General features: G+C 42.9%; 1 long non-coding RNA gene across 2 annotated transcripts in view; it reads left to right on the plus strand.

The window, feature by feature from the left end:
- The window catches only part of LOC145723434 (uncharacterized), a 164,798-nt gene that overhangs the window by 22,600 nt on the left and 125,441 nt on the right, over positions 1 to 16,757 (plus strand). For both annotated transcript variants that reach the window (XR_014148489.1, XR_014148488.1), the window contains exon 2: positions 10,637 to 10,716. This is a non-coding gene — a long non-coding RNA (uncharacterized LOC145723434). The remainder of the gene's footprint in view (positions 1 to 10,636; positions 10,717 to 16,757) is intronic.

Genomic DNA, 16,757 nt, shown 5'->3' on the forward strand with positions numbered 1-16,757 from the left:
GCTGTCTCCAATAGAATTATCTGGCTTTACCTACTTTGGGCTCAAATCCAGATGTTCCTTAGAGCTATTTGCTGACCGCCTGAAATGTTGACTGGGGCTTTTGTCATGGCACATGGGCCGGATGCAGCCTCTTTTTCTGGAACCAGCCCTGGCACATGGAGTCCTGGAGACTGCAGAAGCCCACACCCACATTTGGCTGCAGTCCATGTACTCCCTCCTGGGCCAGTGAAGAGGCTCCTCATTTCATGTTTCTAGAACAAAGCTTGAAGTGCAGCAGAGCAGGCTGAAAGGTCTCTGTAGGTGTTCCCAGGCCCTGTCTTTACCAGGGAGTTGGAACTATGTATTTTACTCCCTCTGTCTCTGCTCATTGAGAATTGCTAGGAATAGTAAACTTCAAGAATGCCACAAAAATTCTTACAAAGTGGGAGAACCTGTCTGAAGAACAGAAATAGCCATAGTACAACTATATCTGGTGACTAGGGAGATACAGTTGAGGGAGGAACTTTGAAGAGACATTCTGTGTCTATCTGGTTAATTTTTAATGAATCTAGTGATGTTGCCTCCTGTTCCAGTTAAAAACATTTTTTTGAAAGCTAAATATATTTAGGTTAGTTACACACTGGAATACTACTATTATTACCAATAACTGGTTTTATAAGTATTTTTCTTTAAACCATTATCTTCAAGGATTTTTGATTACAAGATTCATTCATTCTTTCAATAAATACTTATTACATGTTTTTAATTCGTTAGACACTGTTCTGAAGGACAGGGGATATAGTTGTGAATAAGAGAGTGGGGCTCCCTGCTCACGTGGTACTTAACATTCTGACTGAGGGGGACAAATAATACACAAACAAAGGGCAAAACCAGAAATCAACTACTTGTAAGGAGGGTGTGCTATTTCCATTATGCTGTGTTGTCTTAACATTTGGGTACCTAGCACTGTACCTCAAACGTAGAAGACATTCAATAAATCTTTGTTAAATATATGGAAAGAGTAAACATTTCCATTAAAAATTATACCTTTGTTTTTAACACCAAATCCCAAAATGATGGCCTAGGGTAAGAGGTAAATAAAAACAACAGCATTAGCCCTGCTTTGATGAGGGTCTGAACACTTTTAGGAACAATCCAGGAGAACTCAGGACTTGTGTTTGAATTAGAACCTCTGTCAGGTTTCAGTCATGGGAAACAATCCACTTAGCTTTCTTAAGCAGAAAGAAATGTAATACAGGGAATTGAACACATTCAAAATTCTTGGAGAGTCAAACCTGACCTCCTACGGATTGTGAATAAAGTATGAGGAGTCCTGGTGCTGAGTTATCCCATAAATGTGTGGAGAATGACATCAGCAAGTTGGTGAACTATGTGGTTCCTGACTTTGGCCCCCTCACGGGAAGAACAACTAGCAACTCTCCACAGATAAGATGCCTTGGTGAAGATCTCAACATTGCTGGAGAGACTGGAAGAGGGGTTGCTAGGCTGGGACTCCAGATGACTCCCAGAATAAATTACTAATCCGACCGGCCCAGAGAAGCCCCTCTGCCTCCCTCTGCGGCAGTCAGGAGCAGGGTGTGAATCAGGAGGTCACTGATTGAACTGTTGACGTCAAGAACACATCCCCTTAGTTGCAGGGAAGCAATCAGGAAAACGCCACTCAGCAGTTACACATCTGGAGACTGGATGCTGGAACACTGCTGCAGAGAAGCTCCTGCCTCCACACACCTATGTCCAAAAGCAACAGTAGAGGCAGCAGGGAAGAGAGTCCCTCCCTCACATCCATTTTCCAAATCTGCTACACATGCATCTAATTGGGAGGCTTGATTTGCAAACCAAATTCTGGCTGCAAGGATCCTGGGGAAGTAGTTCTTAGCTTTCTAACCTCTGTACAATAGAAAGAGAGTAGAATGGATGATGGGTACCAGTTTCTCATATCCATAGTCCTCTCCATTGTTACCCAAGTGCAATGTTCACGCGGCAAAGCAATTTGGAAACTTAGAAATGCAGCCAATGAGGGAGAGTTTTTGGTTGACATTAGTCAGATATATTTATCCTGTGGGATAACTATAAGCAATGAGGGTCTGTGTTAGTGCTTTTTGTGTGAGAGGCTTCCTGGGCCTGTGTTTGTCTCATGATGCTTGTGTCCTCAAAGAGAAAGAACTGAGGATTAGATTATGCCCTGGGAGATCCTTGGAAGAACCCAGTGGAACCAAGCTTGCAAGCATCAGTGAATGGTAGGCTTTTAAGATGCCTGAGACCATGGGTTTTAAGGGGGCCTCTTACCAGCCAGCAGCTTCGAGAAGATGAAGGATGCTTCCAGGGCCTTTCCTCAGTGTCACAGCTCATGCACGTGAGAAGTTTATTTGCAGAGTTGATTTGATATGAGATTTAGATTAGCCAATGCAGGTATGAAGGTTATACCTTATTTTTCAGAAATTTGAGCTGAGAAACTTGAGAGCATCCCATGCCAGTTGAGGACACAACCCTTTTCCTTGAGTTTTCATAGAAAGACTGTAGCTTGACTCTTGGATTTAAATGTGGATATTTATTAACTTGATTCTCAGTCAACAGGTGGGTATTTCATGTAGGTGCTCATCACCAACCTACGTTCTCATGTTTCTTGAGTAAAGATGAGTGCTAGAAGGTCTCTAAGCCACAGATTCCTCATCTGTAATTGGGCATTAAAAATAGTCATATCACGAGCGCCTGGGTGGGTCACTTTGTTGGGCATCCGACTCTTGATTTCAGCTCAGGTCATGTCAGGGTTGTGAAATTGAGCCCCACTTTGGGCTGCATGCTGCACATGGAGCCTGCATAAGATTCTCTCTCTCTCTTTCCCTCTTAAAAAAAATAGTCATATCACAGGGAGGTTGGAAGATTGCATGAGAACATATATGAAAGCACTTAGCACATTTCCTGGCATGTAGTTAGCACTCAGTAAATGAAAGCTTTGATCCCTTACCTGCATGATTCTTCTCCTGATGGATAGTGTGGTGACCAGATTTGTGTGGGCCACCAAATATGCTGCCTCAATCTGTGCCTGCACTTTTCTGCCCATTTCTTTTGAAAAATCAAGGCACTTTAACAAAGGTATTAGCAATGATTAATGGCCATACCAGTGGGAGGAGATTAAATCATTTTAGTATAATTTGTTTTCAAAGGCAGGAAAGACTTCCATGTGAAATGATTAAAATAAACTGGTATTTACAGGAATACTTCTAATTGTATAGGAAATTTACTTGTGTAGAAGAACCCCTTTGTGACAATAGCTGATAATCTTTCTTTCTTTCTTTCCTTTCCTTCCTCTATTCTTTCTTTCTTTCTTTCTTTCTTTCTTCCTTCCTTCCTTCCTTCCTTCCTTCCTTCCTTCCTTTTCTTTTCTTCTCTTTTCTCTTTTCTTTTCTTTCTTTTTTTTCTTTTCTTTTCTCTCATTTTTAGTCCAAGATGATTCCCTAGAGACAGCATGGTAGTGGCTTCATGGTCCCATGGAAAATCCCAAGAGTAGAACTAAGAAATCTGGTTTCTACATCTGCCTCCAACATTTATTAGCTGTGTAACCTTCACACAATTACTTAATGTCTATAAACTTAAGTTTTTTCATCTGCAGGATGGAGATAATGATAACCATTTGCCTATTTCCCAGAATTCTATTGAATGTCAGTGACACCTAATGCCCCTCCTCTCTAGATATACCCTGCTGTGAGACCCCATCTTGGCTTATTACCCCAAGAACATCCCCCCCTTCTTTAGACCTGACCATGTTCCAATCCCACAGGGCCTTGCTATGAAGTAGAGTGAATCATAAAATGTGTGTGAACCTGGCTTAATATAGCATTGTTCCCAATCAAACAGATCAAAACCCACCCAGAAAACTAAATAATAGTGAGATTTCAGGAAAATTTGAGCCAGAGGAGTTTGGGGGGCTTTATTAGTTTTCTAGGGCTGCCACAATGTGGCTCGAAACAACAGAAATGTAGTCTCTGACAGATCTGGAGGCTTAGAAATCCTGCAATCAGGGTATTGGCAGGGCCATGATCTTTCTGAAGGCTCTAGGGAAGAATCCTTCCTTGCCCCTTCCTAGCTTCTGGTAGCTCCTAGCAATTTTGCATTCCTTTGCTGGTAGCCACATCACTCCAATCTATGTAGGTATTTTCATATGGGTTTCTTCTCTGCGTCTCTGTGTGTTCTCTCTTCTTTTATAAGGACACCACTCATTGGATTTAGGGTTTACTCTAATCCAGTATGACCTCATCTTAACTGTATCTGCAAGACCCTATTTCCAAATAAGGTCATTCTGATGTCCTGAGTAGACATGAATTTTGGGGAGACACTATTCACCCCACCACAGGGAACCTTTAAATTATGCACTAATGAGGAGATGTATGCTTTCTTGGTAAGATAAACCCAAGATCCGGTACATGCTTGTTTGGGGAGCAATGCTGTCTTATCATCCCCCATCCCATTCTCAGCCCCTAACTCAATCCTGTTCAAAATTCTTTGTCCCTCTTGGCTCTCCAACCTAACCATAAACCTGGGCGTCTCCTTGGACTCATTCCTTGCCCTCATTGTTACCTCCCTGCCTCCAACCCCATTCCAACCAGTCATCAAGGCCCATGCATTCTTTCTTAGAAGTCTCCATTGAATCTCTCCCCATATCTTGGTCCTCCATAACCAGCATCAGCTCCTGCACTGCTGCCTGAGACACTGTATAAGCCTCAGAGCTAGGCCCCCTGGATCTGATCCTGTTCCCATCTCCACAAGGCCTCCTGAGCCTTTAGAAATGCAAATCAGGTCTACTCACATCCCTGCTGACAGTCCTCCAGTGACTGCATCTGATCTCTCAGCTGACCTCCACCTCACCACCTCTCTTAGGTCCTCACACGTGTGCTTCACTCCAGTCACACTAAACACCTTGCCATTTCCCAAACTCACCTTGCTCTTCCTCACCGCCTCTCTGTGGCACAATGTGCTCTGTCAAGCTTGCCTGGCTTGCATCTGTTTATCCTTGCAGACTCATCTCCATTCCTGTTTTCACTTTTAAAGCCATCCCTGATGATTCTCAAGCAGGGTTAAGCGTACCCTTCTTCTGTACTCACTCGATTCTCCTCCTCTGTATGCACAGTTGGCTTAATCCGAGGATTTTCTTGTCTCTCACACTAGATTCCTTCACAGTATGCATCTTTCTTCTCCATATTCCAGATATCTATATCCCAGACATCAAACACAATACGAGTGCTCAGCCAAAGAATGTTTATATATGTAATGTCTTCATATTTTATTTATATAGCTATATTTTCCTAACTAAGGGAAGAACCTTCGATAGGTTAACTTTCCTGAGGGGAAATGTTGGAGCCTAGAGTGTTGTAACAGTGGGAGACATCTGGAAAGCACCTCTGGCCAAGCGCTGAGAAGTCTATCAGTGTGCTTCTCAGGAATCACCTCAAAATTTTTGCTGCACCACCCCCTTGAATTTCTTTTTGGGAGTCTGAATGGACTCAGGAGGTACCTGACCATGAAGCATTAGCAGTGTGCAGAATGGTGCAGCTCGCTACCAGGGATTCCCATGCGAAATTGGTATGTGCATTTGATGCATCAGAGCCTTGATTCACTGACTCTACAGCATTTATGAAGTCCTCACTGCCTGGCACTGTATCTGGCACTGTGGATATACGGAAAAAAAGGAGACTAGAGTAGCTCGTGAAGGAACCAGATTGTCTCCTTGTATCTTGAGTGACACTTGCACAATGCTAATCACTTCCCTGGTCATTCCAGAACTTTGCTCATCTATAGACGTAAACACAGTCTGAAAGTGGTGGCCAGGGTGCTTATCCTCATGTTGAAGATGCCAGTGATTCCCTTTTTTGTCACTTAATAAATATTGTCCTTTAAGCCCCAAATCTCTGACTTTGCAGCCCTTAAAAAGAATAATGTAATTCTATGTGGATAGCATGGCAAGATGTCCCAGATACGGTATGAAGTGAAGAACAGTGTATGTTGTATGTATATGTACTATAAAACCATTTTATTTTGCAGTACTGATGAAATGTTGTTTGGGGACCAGCAGCATCAGCATTACGCAGGAACCTGTCAGAAATGCCCATTCTTAGGCCTCACCCCTGCCCTACTGGATCGGAAGCTCTGGGTGTGCGGCTGGTAGCATGACCTCCAGGTGGTTCTGATGTTCGCTCAAGTTGCAGAACCACTACTCTAATGTGTCCTGTTCTGGGAGAGTTTGCTACTGTATATAATGTCCTTCAGGACACTCTAGAATGGGTTTGTAACACCTTTACGGTTTGCACATCAGTCCAGTAAATGAATTGCTTAAGTTTTGTAAAGGACTTTGATGATATGGTTTCTGAGTCATTGTATTCACATATGCCTTTTCTTTACAAAATCAGTGAAACAAAAAGCCAACAAATTATATGTGCCAAAAAATACCAGCGACTATATGAAAACAGTCTCTGAGGGACTACACCTTCAGCCAGTGTTCTTCAGACATGTGCACGCGTATTACTTGAGGACCTTGTTAAAATGCAAGACAGGATTGAGGCCTGAGGTTCTGCATTTCTAACTAGTTCTAGGCCAAGTTACTGGGCTGGGGTCACATTTTGAATAGCAAGCCACTGAAGTGTTATCCGTGGTTATCTCTGGAAGGTAAAATTGTGGGGATCTTCACTTTGTACATTTCACTTTTATGCGTTATTTGAATTTGTTTTTAAAACCAAGAACTGTATTCCGAGAGAAGAGTAAAGGATTTAAAAATCTTTCGCCAGAATTTGCCTTACTTCTACATGTCTGTGCCCTGCGGATTTACCAATGAAAAAAATGTGTAAGAGTGCATCAAAAGGAAACCAATTTATTGGCCTTATGCATCCCCATGCTACCCAGATCATTATGGGTATGAATGTTAAATAGCAGTAGTGTTAGATGTAGGGGGCCAGTTGGAAGGGATTCATATTAGCTGAAATGTTTTCAGTGGCAGGCATCAGAAACTTAACTGAAACAGGCTTAAGGATTTAAAGGGAATTTTTAAGAAAATCCAAGGAAAATGATGGTGTCAGTCATAGCTGAATCCAAGCCTTCAAATGACATTCTCAGGAATTGGTCCCTTGCCGTCTGTAAGCTCTGCTTTCCTCTGCAGTGGCTTTATCTTCAGGTGGTCCCTCTTTCCCTAGAATGGCTACCAGAAGCTCTAGGCTCTGTTCTGCCAGATGAACAGCCACAAGATGAGAACTCCTCTTCCCTGCAGAAGTTCCAGGGATGACCCTCTTTGGCCATGAACCTATCTCTGAATCTATCAATGACTCTGATTGGCTTGACTTAGTCATGTGCCCACTACTTTTTTTTTTTTTAAGATTTTATTTAAATTCAAGTTAGTTAACATATAGTATATTATCAGTTTCAGGGGTAGAATTTAGTGATTCATCAGTTGCATATAACACCCAGGACTCATTACATCAAGTGCCCTCCTTAATTCCAATCACCCAATTACCCCTTCCCCCTCACCCACCTCCCCTCCAGCAACCCTCAGTTTGTTCCCTATAGTTAAGAGTATCTTATGGCTTGCCTCCCTCTCAGTTTTTATCGTATTTTATTTTTCCTTCCCTTCCCTTATGTTCATCTGTTTCGTTTCTTAAATTCCACATATGAGTGAAGTCATGTGGTATTTGTCTTTCTCTGACTGACTTATTTCACTTAGTATAATACACTCTATTCCATCCATGTCCTTGCAAATGGCAAGATTTCATCCTTTTTGATGGCTGAGTAATATTCTAATATAACACATCTTCTTTATCCATTCAATAGTCGATGGACATCTTGTCTCTTTCCATATTTTGGCTATTGTGAACATTGTTGCTGTAAACATTGGGGTGCATGTGCCCCTTTGAATCATGATTTTTGGTTCCTTTGGATAAATACCTAGTAGTGCAATTACTGGATCATGGGGTAGCTTTATTTTTAACTTTTTGAGGAACCTCCATACTGTTTTCCAGAGTGGCTACACCAGTTTGCATTCCCACCAACAGTGTAAGAGGGTTCCCCTTTCTCCACATCCTCACCAACATCTGTTGTTTCCTCTGTTGTTAATTTTAGCCATTCTGACTAGTGCGAGGTGGTGTCTCATTGTGGTTTTGATTTGTATTTCCCTGATGATGAGTGATGTTGAGCACTTTTTCATGTGTCTGTTAGCCATTTGTATTCTTTGGAGAAATGTCTGCTCATGTCTTCTGCCCATTTCTTGACTGGATTATTTGTTTTTTGGGTGCTGAATTTGATAAATTATAGGTTTTAGATACTAGCCCTTTATCTGATATGTCATTTGCAAATATCTTCTCCCATTCTGTAGGTTGCCTTTTAGTTTTGTTGATTATTTCCTTTGCTGTGCAGAAGCTTTTTATCTTGATGAAGTCCCAGTAATTCATTTTTGCTTTTGTTTCTCTTGCCTCTGGAGACATGTCTAATAAGAAGTTGCTGTGGCCGAGGTCAAAGAGGTTGCTACCTGTGTTCTCCTCTAGGATTTTGATGGATTCCTGTCTCACATTTAGGTCTTTCATCCATTTTGAACTTATTTTTGTGTATGGTTTAAGAAAGTGGTCCAGTTTCAATCTTCTGCATGTGGCTGTCCAATTTTCCCAACACCATTTGTGGAAGAAACTGTTGTTGTTGTTGTTGTTTTCCATTGGATATTCTTTCCTGCTTTGTTGAAGATTAGTTGATCATAGAGTTGAGGGTCCATTTCTGGGTTCTCTATTCTGTTCCACTGATCTATGGTTCTGTTTTTGTGCCGGCACCATACTGTTCTGAGGATTACAGCTTTGTAATACAGTTTGAAGTATGGAATTGTGATGCCTCCAGCTTTGCTTTTCTTTTTCAACATTACTTTGGCTATCAGGGTCTTTTCTGGTTCCATGCAAATTTCAGAATTGTTTGTTTCAGCTCTGTGAAAAATGCTGGTGTTATTCTTTTTTTTTTTTTTTTTAAATAGAAGCCAGTTTTGTTTTTTTTTTTAAGATTTTATTTATTTATTTGACAGAGAGAGAGATAGCGAGAGCAGGAACACAAGCAGGGGGAGTGGGAGAGCGAGAAGCAGGCTTCCTGCCGAGCAGGGAGCCCGATGTGGGACTCGATCCCAGGACCCTGGGATCATGACCTGAGCCGAAGGCAGACGCTTAACGACTGAGCCACCCAGGCGCCCTGCTGGCATTATTCTGATAGGAATTGCACTGAATGTATAGATTGCTTTGGGTAGTATAGACATTTAATTTATTTTTATTTATTTTTTTTAAAGATTTTATTTATTTGACAGAGAGACACAGCGAGAGAGGGAACACAAGCAGGGGGAGTGGAAGAGGGAGAAGCAGATTCCCCACAGAGCAGGGAGCCTGATGCAGAGCTCGATCGCAGGACCCTGGGATTATGACCTGAGCTAAAGGCAGGCGCTTAACGACTGAGCCACCCAGGTGCCCCAGTATAGACATTTTAGAATTGAACAATGTTTGTCCTTCCAACCCATGAGTACGTGCCCACTTCTAAAGAAGCCTGGGGGTGATGTAATCTCATCCAAACCAGCTGAGAGGAAGGGGTGATTCCCCAAAGAAGAACAGAAGTGTTGATACAAGACAAGGTGAAATAGGTGTGAAAGTGAGAGGTGGTATTCTGTTATTGTGCAGATCTTCCAGCCCAATCTTCTCATTTGACTTCTTTGGAAACCAGGTTAATTGATCTGTCCAAGGGCACAATAATAAGCAGCAGAGCCAAGATTTTCCAATTTCTGCATTTCTGCTCTGTCCTCTCCACTGTGTTACCTCCAAGTTCTTGAAAACCGGGAATGAATCAAACATGAAGCTTCTATAACACTTGATTATCATTGAAATGCCTTCTTAAACACACTGCATTTCATGATATTAAACCTAAAGGAACTGTAATTGCACATCTATCATCTTTTCGCTCCTACATTAACTGCCCAGAGTAAGAAAACCACATTCCTTCTGTGATAGTAATCCTTGCTACTCCTTTCCTCTTTGGAGAAACAAGTCATAGCTTGAAAAAGTATAGCTACTGATCTCCTTGGAAGAAGTTCGAGCCCTAACCAGGTGATCCCATGAGTGAGGTGGACGCCCTATGGACAGAGGGGCTCACACCAGTCTCTGATCTTTGTTTGCGGCATGTATTATCCCAAGAACTTGATTAATAGTCTAGACGAGGTCCTCCCTTTGGGTGGGCTTGTTGCCCTCCCAATTTTCCCAGGCACAGTGATATCCCTGTGGACAGGTATGGGCATGCATCATAAATCTGGAGGCTCGCCCAAAAAGTATGTCGGCTGTTTGTGAAGGGGCAATGTAGCAATTACCTGTGAGTAATGCAGTGGCAGATCTTCTGTGAGAAATTAAAGCTGAAAAAGAGGGCTTTCCTCTCCTTAAAGGAACGGTATTGGGTGAACTAACTCTTGCCTTGGGAACTCTTTCTTCTCCTTTCCCCAAATTCAATCCCATTTTCCCCAGACATCCATCCTTTCTTAGGCACCCCACTTTGGCACTCCACAAGCCATGGGAAAAAGAAAGAACTGACTAGAAGCAAACCATCTGCTTGCTCATAGCAATTGAAAGTTTCGTTTTGATGGTTCTGGTTCCAGGGGAGAGAGCCGAAGATTCAATTCTGGAGTCTGCCCCCTTTGAAGAGCAGCAGCCTGGCTTCTGGTGGCCACAGCAGCAGGTAGGAAAAGAATGGTTGTTCTTACCTTTTGTTTTTCATAAAATAGAATTTTAAGGCAAAGTTAAATGTTAAATGTCAGTATATTAGACATAGTAGAATCACTAAAGGATTTAAATAATATGGCTTCCATCTGTAAAGCACCCTCGACTAATGAGAGGATTGGTTTTGCTGTTGGAGAACCTGTCTCAGGATTTCTTTTGGGGGCAGGGGGTGCCTTGGGTTATTCCATATGATAGCCGTCGTGGTCAGTGCCAGAAAGAAACTCATGTCTTGACGAGTCTGACATCATCTGTGTTCTCTGGATTTTCACTTGTAATGTGCATGTTTATATATGTATGTATCCTGTGCTCCAGACACACAGTCACCTTTGTTAAGAACATTCACAAAAACACAGATGATGATCTGACCAGAAGAGAGGCCCCCTCTGATGCATTGTTTTATTCTAAGTTTTCCAAGAGCTCATCAATTGGCTTCTTAAAAGACAGCACCATGAGCTGTTTGGAAGGAAGTTATTAGGAGTCTGAGAAATATTGAATAGCTGTCAGTTACATTAGTGCAGTTCCTTGTTCACCCTCTGGATCACAGAATAAGACTTTTATGTATTTTGGGGTCATGGACCTCTTTATAAGGAATATAACTTATAAACTAGGCAAAAAACCATAAAGTGAATATGATGAGCTGTTTCAGAGTTTGTCGTAACCAGTTCTCAAGTGTGGTAAAAGTAAAATATGATGCATATGTGATAGAAGGAAGTAATAAAGGGAATATGGAAAAGAACAAAATGGAGTTTTATAAGAATTTTTAGGTCTACTTTTTAAAAGCAAACTGAATTTGTGTGTCAGCAACCAGAGAATCAATTCTCAGAGAAAATATTTATGAATTGTGTGATTACCTCACTTTAAAAAATGACCAAATATTGAGGTTATTTCTTCTTTGCTGGTGTGAGGCGGGGAGAGGGAGGGAGGAAGATGAAAGGAAGGAGGGAGGGGAGGGAGGAGACACTTTTCTCATGTACTGGGTTACAGACTGGTTTATTTTAAAATGCACCTCAGTAACCACCTGTTCTGCAGTCAGCACTTTCTGTGTTCTGGGCACTGTGCTAGGCTCTGGACTATACGTGTCATGTTCAATTTCTTCTTCAGTAACTTTTGCCTACCTCTTATTAGTGTCACCAACAAATAGACAACCACAGACTTTTAGTATGATGACTCTAACTGGACTCCCTGGGTGACCTGGTTACCTGAACTGCTTGTGTATCGATCTGTTAGAAAAAGTTGGAAATGATACCCCATTGAAAATAAACAGTACCTCCCAAGCTTCCTTAAAATCCAGCTCTCTGAGGCCAAGGAGTAGAAGAGCACTACTATTAGATTTGTGTCCTATTTGTGATTCCTGAGTTTTCTGGGTAAGGGTGGTGCTGATCCTTGGCTGGAGGGTTGATCTAGAGCCATGCAGGCTCTAAGACAGGGGCTGTGCCTTGTCTGCCAGGCTCTCTCCCCAGAACCCTGTGGGCTTGAGGAGTGGGGTGGAGGTGGGGACCCTTACCCGCCTTGGGTGTCCCTCAGGGGACCTTCTTCTTTATGTATCAGCTGTGAACAGCCCCTGCGCCCTCAGCAAATGTGATTGAACCTTGTGTGCTAGCGTTGGGCCCCATCCTGCTGTTGGAGGCTGGCTCCTCAGTTGATTTCAGGCAGACCCAGAGGCGAGGTGGACAGACGTAAATTTTGCCTCGTTACCAGCGCATGCTTTGCCTTTTCACTTCTTCCCTATGGCTGCATCTTCTCTTAGTGGCTATAAATAGCCCCATTGCCCCACTCTGGAAAATGTCTAAGTCTGTCACTGGTGGTCCCTTAGCTCTGCATGGCTCCCAGTTCCAGTGAGAAATGCTGCCAGGAGTAAAATAACAAAGCAGAAGATGAAATCTACAACAACACAAAAATGATAATAATAGCGCCTAACATCTGTGAGAATTGGATGTGTGCTACAGGGTTTATATACATGATCTCATTTATTCTTTACAACCACCGATGAGGTGGGGACTATTGGTATCCCCATTATATAGACAAAGAAACTGAGGCTTAACCATTTACTTGCTGCTGGCAGTTCAGACCTACGTGTCTGATTCCAAAGCGATGAGCGTGACAATGGAATTTAGCGTGAATCCTGGCCAAGAGAAGATAATGCAGACCGGTGAGCAGGGTGCTTAGGCAGATGCCCTTTCTGGCCCCCTTCGCTTTCCTGCTCTTCCGTGATGCCTCTGGAAAGGTCTATTGGAGACCACCGGGGAGACCAAAGGGATTGCTCTGCTGCCTGTGGTTTCTCTCTCACAAGTGGCTTGTCATACCTCCCTTTGAGGTCTGGCAACCAGCATTTATCTTGGTCTTTGTTTACAAACAGGGGCTATGCATCCTGTTCTTTCCTTGCTATTTGGGGCTGACTTTAATTTTAAAGGAGCGTGTGTTCTGCTTCCACTCTGCTGGTGTTTTTGGACACAGACTTTAGCCTTAAGAGGCATCAGGGAATGTTCAGAACCAGTTCTTCTCCTTTTCTTGATTTCAGCTAATATATTCCCCAGAGCCCACCTAGAACCAAAAGGAGTTCTCCTTTAGGCATGGTCTCTGTTTTGTCAATTACCACTGCTCGTACCTGTTTGAAACCACTCTGGGGAAGAGTTTGGAAAGTCTCCAGGCTGTTTACCCATGGGCTCCCTGATTCATAAGTCATGTCATCTGCTAATTTCTGGGGGGTACTCTCACATTTTGAACCCCTTCCTATTTTCAACCTATGGGCAAATTCTTTTGTAATATGGATCTTGTCCAAAGATACTAGGGAAGGGCTCAGATCAGCCCCCACACCAAGCCCATTAGATGGCCCTTTGGTTAACTCGAGCAGCACATCAAAACCCTATCCCCTTAGACCTCTTACAAACTATTTTATTTATAAAGATTTTATTTATTTATTTGACAGAGAGATAGACAGAAGAGCACAAGCAGAGGGAATGGCAGAGGGAGAGGGAGAAGCAGGCTCTGCACTGAGTAGGGAACCCGATGCGGGACTCGATCCCAGGACCCTGAGATCATGACCTGAGCCGAAGGCAGACGCTTAACCATCTGAGCCACCCAGGCGCCCTCTTACAAACTATTTTTATTGTGTGACTTGTCAATGAGTTCGTGAAGTATCACCTTCTTTGAAATTTGGCCCTAACTTGCTTATTTCCGGTTTCAAACAGTTTCCCTTATTGTGCGTTTACTGGAAGAGAATGAAAGAGGTGGAGGTTTGAGGCAGCAGAAAGGAAGGGGACTAATATGAATTGAACACCTACTGTGTGCTGGGTACTCTACTAGGCTCTCTACCTGTGACACGATATTTAATCCTGACAGAACCCGGTAAGGTAGAAAGGCCCATTTACAGTTGAAGAAACTAAAGTTTCAAAGAAGTTAAGCTCCTAGGTGGAAGTGTAACACAAAGGTGGACAGAATTCAAAGCCCGGTCGCTTCCCTTTATTCCATACTGCTTCCACTGTGTCACCTCGGTTATGAACCCTTTCCCAGTGGACAGAGTATACTCAGACCTTCGTGATCCTGGGATTGAGGTGCGTGATACCCATTTGGTAGATGAGAAAACCAGGACTCAAAGGATACTGCTTGGATTAATGGAGATCAGCTCCTATTAAGCCTTGATCATTTCCTACTCATCTGAGACAGCTGACTTCCTGGAGCGATGGTGTTCACGTGAAAAATGTTAACCCCCAAGATCCTAATTAACAGTAATCTATTTGTATCACTTTTGATTTTCCAAACCTTGATCTTAGCAATATGTGTTTGCTTCCATATGCCCTACTCCGGTTCTCACATAATTTTATTTCAGAAACGCAGGTCAGTGTTAATGAGATTAAATACTTATCACTTCCACGGATAAGAGTTTTCTGTCCTGTTACTCAGGCCAATTTCTTGTTTTTGAGCATTTGAGATGGTCCAAAGAATACAACTTCATTTCTTCCTTTTGGTTTTCCTTTTGGAGGGTATGGTTTCCAAAGAGGAAATTGCTAAGTCAAATAGTAAAACAAATTTTATAGCTCTTATAAAATATTTCTAGACTGCTTTCCTCAGAAACCTCACATTGTCACCAGCAACAAACAAACACGGGGACTTGTTTTCCTCCCATTCCAGGCTGGCCTGCTCTTTATTGCGCTGAATTTATTTTTTATTTTTTTAATTTTTTTTAAATTTTTTTTAAGACTTTTTATTTATTTATTTGACAGAGAGAGACAGTGAGAGAGGGAACACAAGCAGGGGGAGTGGGAGAGGGAGAAGCAGGCTTCCCGCCGAGCGGGGAGCCCAATGCGGGGCTCCATCCCAGGACCCCGGGATCATGACCTGAGCCGAAGGCAGACACTTAACGACTGAGCCACCCAGGCGCCCCGAGCTGAATTTATTTATAGTTCTCTTCTCCAAAAGTTTTGGGAGTTCTGATCTTCAAGTGTCTTTCCTCTCATCACTGAGCCTTCTACCTAGGGCTGACACTGAGCCAGCTAACCACACAGTTGCCTCCAGTCAGAGTAGTGAAGACCTGAAATGCCATGTGCTATGGCCTAATGAAGTTAGAGAGGGGAATAACAGATATGGAATGAGTTGAGAAGTAAAGAGAAGTAGTGAAGAACCCATGATAAACAGGTAGGTCAGAGAAATAATAGAGGATATGGGAAAATTAGCCTCTCGGGGATTCTTAAAGACTACCATGTGAAATGCATTTATTCATTTGTTGGTTTATGTGGTAGCCAACCTCCAAGATGGCCCCTAATGATCCCTGTCCCTGATAATTAGCATCCTGTCTAGTCCCTTCCCCCATCCTGTCAGAGTTGGTCTGTGTGCCCAACAGAATACAGGACAAGTGATGGTATGTTGTTTCTGATATTAGGTTATAAAAGATGTCATGGCTTCATTTTGATCACTTTCTCCCTTTCTTGGATCACTCACTCTGAGGGAAGTCAGCTAGCATGTCGTGAGCAGCAATCTGGAGAGGCCCACGTAATGAAGAACATGGTGGTGACAGCATTCCAACTGCAGTGAAATCGCAAGTCACACCTCTGTCAGGAAACCCGAACCGTTGGCTCAACTCTTTGTTCCCTGTTAGACCATAAATAGACACCAGTTATCTGTTGCTGCAGGACAAACCACCCCCAAATAAGAGTGATACTTTTGTGTTTGGGGCCCCAAATAGAAATGGATAGAACAGCTGGGATGACTAGGACTCTCCATATGGACTTTCACCGTGGGCTTTATCACAGTATAGTATTCTCCCAGTACCCATAGGGCAAGGATAGAAGCTGTAAAAGCTTCCTGAGGTCTGGGCTCGGAAGTTGCACAGCATCACTTCTGCCACATTCTATTGGACAAAGCAAGTGAAAAGGCCAGTCCAGATTCAAAGGGTGGGAGGGATAAGTGCTGCCTCTTCATGAGAGGATTTGTAGTGTGTGGTCATAATTAATCCATCAAGTCTACCTTCTGGCCATAATTATTTAAATTTATCCCATATGCAAGATATACTCCTCTCCCCTAAAACCCCTGAAGTCTCATCTAGTGACCACATCAGGCTTGAAGTCCATGATCTTGTGATCTGCATCTGGTCCAGACCGAGATAGGGTTTCTGGTGTGTAGCTCCTCTTCAACCAGAGATCAAGTTTGCCTTCCATCCTAGCAAATCCTGGGCTCTGTTTATGTCCTCTAAATTCTGTTTGTAGGGCGCCTGGGTGGCTCAGTCGTTAAGCGTCTGCCTTCGGCTCAGGTCATGATCCCAGGGTCCTGGAATCGAGCCCCACATGGGGCTCCCTGCTCGGCAGGAAGCCTGCTTATCCCTCTCCCACTCCCCCTGCTTGTGTTTCTGCTCTCGCTATCTCTCTCTCTGTCAAATAAATAAATAAAATGTTAAATAAATAAATAAATAAATTCTGTTTGTAAACTAATTCATACACCCAACTACAGTGTTGAAACAGGCACATGATAACTCCAATAGCTATCTCCATTCAAAAATAGAGCAATAGG

Source organism: Leptonychotes weddellii, chromosome 9 (assembly GCF_054177405.1).
Source record: "Leptonychotes weddellii isolate Sample4059 chromosome 9, ASM5417740v2, whole genome shotgun sequence".
NCBI lineage: Eukaryota > Metazoa > Chordata > Mammalia > Carnivora > Phocidae > Leptonychotes > Leptonychotes weddellii.